The sequence below is a fragment of the Hylobates moloch genome, unplaced genomic scaffold (genome assembly GCF_009828535.3).
Source record: "Hylobates moloch isolate HMO894 unplaced genomic scaffold, HMol_V3 SCAFFOLD_4, whole genome shotgun sequence".
Classification (NCBI taxonomy): Eukaryota; Metazoa; Chordata; class Mammalia; order Primates; family Hylobatidae; genus Hylobates; species Hylobates moloch.
In genome coordinates, this window is record NW_026652279.1 from 97,521,831 (window position 1) to 97,527,830 (window position 6,000).

Sequence of the window (6,000 nt, forward strand, 5' to 3'; positions counted from 1 at the left end):
GTTGGGGAGGCTCCTATAATTGCCCTTTTTACCTTTTTACTTGGACATGACCTGATACCCAAATGAGCCACTGGGTGGGGTTGTAGAGCTCAGTGGTTCAAACAGACTGCAGGTTCTATCTAGACCCTGATTGCCTGGGTGGATGGCTCATTCTGCCACTTCCTACAGATACAACCTCTCTGTGCCTCAGTTTCTTAATCTGTAAAATTGAGAGAGATAGTAGTAGGTTGCTATTTCTGTTAAATTAGATAGTTCATGTAAAGCATTTTGAGTATCAAGTAAGTACTCAATAAACTTTCGCTAGTATTAGTATTAGAATTAAAATCAGAGTTAGAATGTAAAGGGCATAAGAATAGTATCAGCATTATTACTGGGGGCTGACTTTAAGCCCAAGAGTGAAATCTCATGTCTAAATGTTGAAAGGAAAACAAGGAAAAAAGAAGTTGGAAATGGAGTAGAGATAGGTGAGGCTACGGCAGATGACAACTATTTATGTGGTGAGTACTTTACGTAATGAGTCAGCAGCTATCTGTCTTTAAATTACAAACATATGTTTTACAAAAATCATTTATCTTCATCATCAAGAAAATACAATGAGTTTGAAATACAAGAACTCAAGAATAAATCTTCTCCATGTCTTCTGGGTGCTTTTCATGCCTTTCTCTGTGGAGTAACTTACCTGCTGACATTTGGAATAGCAAATTAATAGCTATTTTTAAAGGCTGACAAAGCCATTTCTATTCTTCCTGGTTTCTGAAGGATCTGAGGTTATGGGTAGCTCTTTCAAAAATTACATTTCCATAAATCATACTAAGTCGTTAGTTTTCCATTATGTAAGGCATTGCTCTTTGTGTAAATATGAATGCAAATTTTCCACTAAATAACTGTGTGAAAGTCTTAGCAATGACTCATTTTCCTCATCTACAAAACAGGGGGCTTGTACTAATTGGATGATCTCTCAGGTCCTTTGTGCTGCTATTATTATCTATCTGACACTGGGCGTGAAGCAATTAAACAGATGTGTCCTCAAGTTACTCCTGAGTTATCGCTGCTGGTAGGCCTCTACAATCACACAATGTAGGAAAAAAACATGGCACAGCAACAAGGAGGTTGCTGTTGGTTTCCAGCTTAAATTCTAAGCAGATAGTGTCTTTTTCTTCAAAAGGAATTTAAAATGCTTCTGGTATTGCCATGATCACAGACAACTGTGCTGGAAAGAGCAAAGAGGCAACAAACAAACAAACAAACAAACAAAAACAATGGTTTACATTAGAGAACAGAGCTGTACCATCAGGCAGCTAAACTATTCCTGCTACTGGCTGCTGAACAAGACAGTGATCTGAATGCACACCTAATTATTTCCAGATTTTCATCCAAATAATGAACAAAATACGAAAGTAGGAAAAAGCTCTAATTAGCTAGTGTTAGAAACTGGGGAAAGGGAGTTGGCATTAGAATTTTGTTGAATTTCTTTAAATGAGAGTCTAAATGAAATTACTGTGGAAGAAAAGTCAACTTAATTCCAACCTTATAGGAGGGAAAAACACCCTCTCTTAATCAAGGAACTTCAAAAGAATCCTAAAAAAAACTTTCTCTGTACACTGATGACTATTTAAATTAAAAATACAATCACTTGAAAATTAAAATAACATTCTCTAAAATAACTATTTGGTAGAGAGGAAATAGCTGCAATTACTGATAATTTAGAAAAATTAATGAGAACACTGCATATAAAAACTTAAAAGATGGCTGGGCGCGGTGTCTCACACCTGTAATCCCAGCACTTTGGGAGGCCGAGGCGGGCAGATCACGAGGTCAGGAGATCAAGACCATCCTGGCTAACACAGTCAAACCCCGTCTCTATTAAAAATACAAAAAAAATTAGCCGGGCGTGGTGGCAGGCGCCTGTAGTCCCAGCTACTCGGGAGGCTGAGGCAGGAGAATGGCGTGAACTCGGGAGGCGGAGCTTTCAGTGAGCAGAGATTGCACCACTGCACTCCAGCCTGGGCAACAAAGCGAGACTCTGCCTCAAAAACAACAACAACAACAACGAAAAAAAAAACCTTAAAAGACATAGCAAAAACAGGACTCTAATGAAAAGGTATGTCTTTGACTGTTTTCACTCTTTAACAGGAAAAATGAAACAAAGGAGAATTTGGTTTCATTTTTTCTTACCACTGTATTAGTAGCATTCTTATGTAAGGGCCAAGGGAAAACGTTCCCTTCTTCCTCTGAAGGGTGCCTGAAAGTCACCTGGACAAAAGGCAGATAAATAGGTGAAAAGGCATACAAGCTTATTGTATCTTAATTTTATTTCACATGAGAGCCTTCAGAATGAAGACTCAAAGATAAAGGGGAAATTGTCCATTCTTGTATTGAGGTTCAACAAAATATGGACAGCCATGTAGAAATTTGATTGGACAAAAAAGGCATGACCTAATGCTAACAGATTGAGTGGGGAAACCCACCGAGGCTTGTCCATCTAGATTCTTCCTGGCCTCTCTGAGCACTCTGCCTTCTTTCTGGGTGTGGGGCAGAACCCTCTCTGGAATGGGGGCCTTTTTTTTTTTTTTTGAGAGGGAGTCTCACTCTGTTGCTCAGGTTGGAGTGCAGTGGTGCGATCTCAGCTCACTGCAAGCTCCGCCTCCCAGGTTCACACCATTCTCCTGCCTTAGCCTCCCAAGTAGCTGGGACTACAGGTGCCCGCCACCGCGCTCAGCTAATTTTTTTTGTTGTTGTTTTTGTATTTTTAGTAGAGACAGGGTTTCACTGTGTTAGCCAGGACGATCTCGATCTCCTGACCTCGTGATCCACCTGCCTTGGCCTCCCAAAGTGCTGGGATTACAGGCGTGAGCCACCGCACCGGCCTGGAATGGGGGTCTTATAACCTACTGTCCAACAACGTAGGTTGGAGGATTTATTTATGACCAGATTTTACAGAGAAAGGCAACAGGAAAGTTAGAGCACTATTTGTAGGTGTTACGGTTGGGTTTGGGGAAGATGGGTTCTGGTTTCTATGACCCTGCCTTGGTGAAGAGGGATTCCAGTTTCTGGGGCTAGGCCCGGGGGAGAATGAGGAGCCAGGGACAGGAGGGTGGGAGAAGGTCAGAGAGAGCTGCTTCTGAAGCCTTCATTTAGGGTATTGTTCTCTGAGCCCTAACACTTACTCCTGACCCTCTTAAAGTGTCCTTCCCTTAGCCAGCAGGACGCTGCGCTCACCTGGCTTCCCCCCTGGGTCTCTGCCATGCCTCCTCTGTGGTTCCACTTGCTGGGTCCCCTCTGTGGCCGCTGAATGCTGGAGCTCCCCACGGCTTGGTCTTGGGCCCCAACTGCCATGCAGTCCAAGTGGTTCCATCTCTTCTTAGGGCTTTAACCATCCTTGCTATGTGACTGTACTCACCATTATGTTCTGAGGACAGTCCCTGCACTAAATAATCAAATGCTCATTTCTGTCAGCTCCACATTCGCCACCTTGACCCAAGTTTTCACTATTTCTTGTTTAAAGTAATCTCAGGACTGTTCTCTGGCATCTTCTCATGTCACCCTCTGATTGATTCTCTATGATTAATAACAGTCAACTTTTTTTTTTTTTGAGACGGAGTCTCGCTCTGTCGCCCAGGCTGGAGTGCAGTGGCGCAATCTCAGCTCACTGCAAGCTGCACCTCCCGGGTTCACGCCATTCTCCTGCCTCAGCCTCCCAAGTAGCTGGGACTACAGGCAGCCGCCACCACACCCAGCTAATTTTTTTCGTATTTTTAGTAGAGATGGGGTTTCACCATGTTAACCAGTATGGTCTCGATCTCCTGACCTCATGATCCACCTGCCTCGGCCTCCCAAAGTGCTGGGATAACAGACGTGAGCCACTGCGTCCGGCCAGTAACAGTCAACTTTTAAAGTATGCACATATAAGATGCCACTCCTCTACTTAATTAAGGCTCTTCAATACGTTCACATTGCTTCCATGATAGAGGCCCAAATCATTTATGCAGCCCAGAAGCTCCTTCATGATCTGGCCCCTGCCCCCCTCCCCAGCCTTGTTTGAGACCTTCTTTCCCTCCTCTCTTTTTGTGTCTTCTTTTGGTTTCTGCAGTGTGCTGTGTGAAATGTGCTAGCAGCTCGACTCAGATTTTTATAGCATTCCTTTCTCCTTCACTAAATATACAAAATTCTTTATTAAAATTCATCACAAATCTAAAGTGTTTGATAGATTCTTTTCTTATTTTTATTCCCAAAGCCAGTTACTAGAGTTCATGCCCATGTACACTTATATTTGCTGCATATCATGCTTCGAATTGCATTTCTAGCTTTGTAAGTAGTTTGTTATTTTTGTACACATTACATTGTATTGCTTAGAATTATGTACATAAGACAGTACATAGATTTATGCTTTTAACTTTGTAACTTATAAAATGCATAGATGAATTAGATTGACGTAAAATAGTGTTATTCCTGACTGCTTTTAGTAGTCCATCTTGCAGCAAGAATTCGACTTTCTCAGTTTGAGATATTCCTCTCACATGTTAAACATGTTTACTTAAATTTTGAAACTTTTTTTATTTAAAAGACATTTGTCTAATTGGTTTGACAATGAAGATTGGCTTTGCTAACTAGCTTACATGGCGAACACGGTGAATGCTTTCTATTAGTTTAGAAAGCTTATTTCCAGATCCAAGGTTTTGACAAAAGGTATGTTTAAAACTATTTGATAAAATAATTTTTATCAAAAATATGTGTAAATATATTTATTGCTGCATTTCATTGTGGTGGCCAAAATGTGGGTTGCCTTTCCATAAAGAAATGGATGAATCCATTATAGATTATAGTATGTCTACACTGGTGTTTCTCAGCCTGGGTGATTTTATCCTCCAGGGGACATTTAGCAATGTCTGGAGGCATTTTTGGTTGTCACAGTTGGAAGGCGGCAGCGGTGCTCCTGGCATCTAGAGGATAGAGGTCAGGGATGCTGCTAAACACCTCCCAATGCACAGGGCAGCCCCCACCACAATGGTTTCCATGCCTAAAATCATAGTGCTCATGTTACAAAGTCCTGATCTGCAGCATGAATAAAATAGTCATTAAAAGATATAGGTCTGGCATGGTGGCTCATGCCTGTAATCCCAGCACTTTGGGAGGCCAAGGTTGGTGGATCCCCTGAGGTCAGGAGTTCAAGGCCAGCCCGGCCAACATGGTGAAAACCCATCTCTACTAAAAATACAAAAATTGGCCAGGCGTGGTGGTGGTCACCTGTAATGCTACTTGGGAGGCTGAGGCAAGAGAATTGCTTGAACCCGGGAGGTGGAGGTTGCAGTGAGCTGAGTTTGCATCACTGCACTCTAACCTGGGCAACAGAGCAAGACTCCATCTCAAAAAAAAAAAAAAAGTGTAACTTTAAACTATATCCGTTGTCTTGAAAATGTTTTTCACAAGGTACTGTTGAATTAGAAAACCAACATGCAGAAAAGTATGCATAGTAGGATGCCAATTTTCTAAAACAAAGAGCAGCTGTCTCAGTGCGTTTGTTTTTGTCCACGTCTGTAGGGATTCTGCAAGCACAGAGAAAACCTGGGAAGACACTCAGGAGAGCCTTACCTTGTTTATTGTGTGTTGGGAAAACCCGATGTAGGTGAAGGAAGAAAGTCTAAAGAAACAAGAAAAGGAATTTAAAAGACTATTATGTGTTGACATAAAACTTTGTGAGTTAAAGTATAAATACATTTAAAAATTAAAACCTTTTCATATCTGTATACTGGTTTTTATATCATGTGACAATTTAAAGAATAAAGTAAAAACAGTGGTCCTGGCTTTGTGAGGATTCCCACATGATTGGAGGAGACGTATGGCTTTCGTAGAGGCAGCTTTACACAATAGCACTGAGAGTGCAGTAAGGCAGGGTGCCCCTCAGACCTCCAGGGAGTTTGTCCCTAAGAGGAAGGCGGTTAGCGGAGGAGTGCTTTCCTGCTTCCCCAGGAGAATGGCGGGGGCTCAGGAGCCGGCTTTAGA

At 42.0% G+C, this 6,000-nt stretch overlaps 1 pseudogene; it reads right to left on the bottom strand.

Annotated features, from left to right (window-relative positions):
- The window catches only part of LOC116467457 (uncharacterized), a 42,032-nt pseudogene extending 38,655 nt beyond the window's left edge, over window positions 1-3,377 (bottom strand).
- Window positions 3,378-6,000: the final 2,623 nt, after the last annotated feature.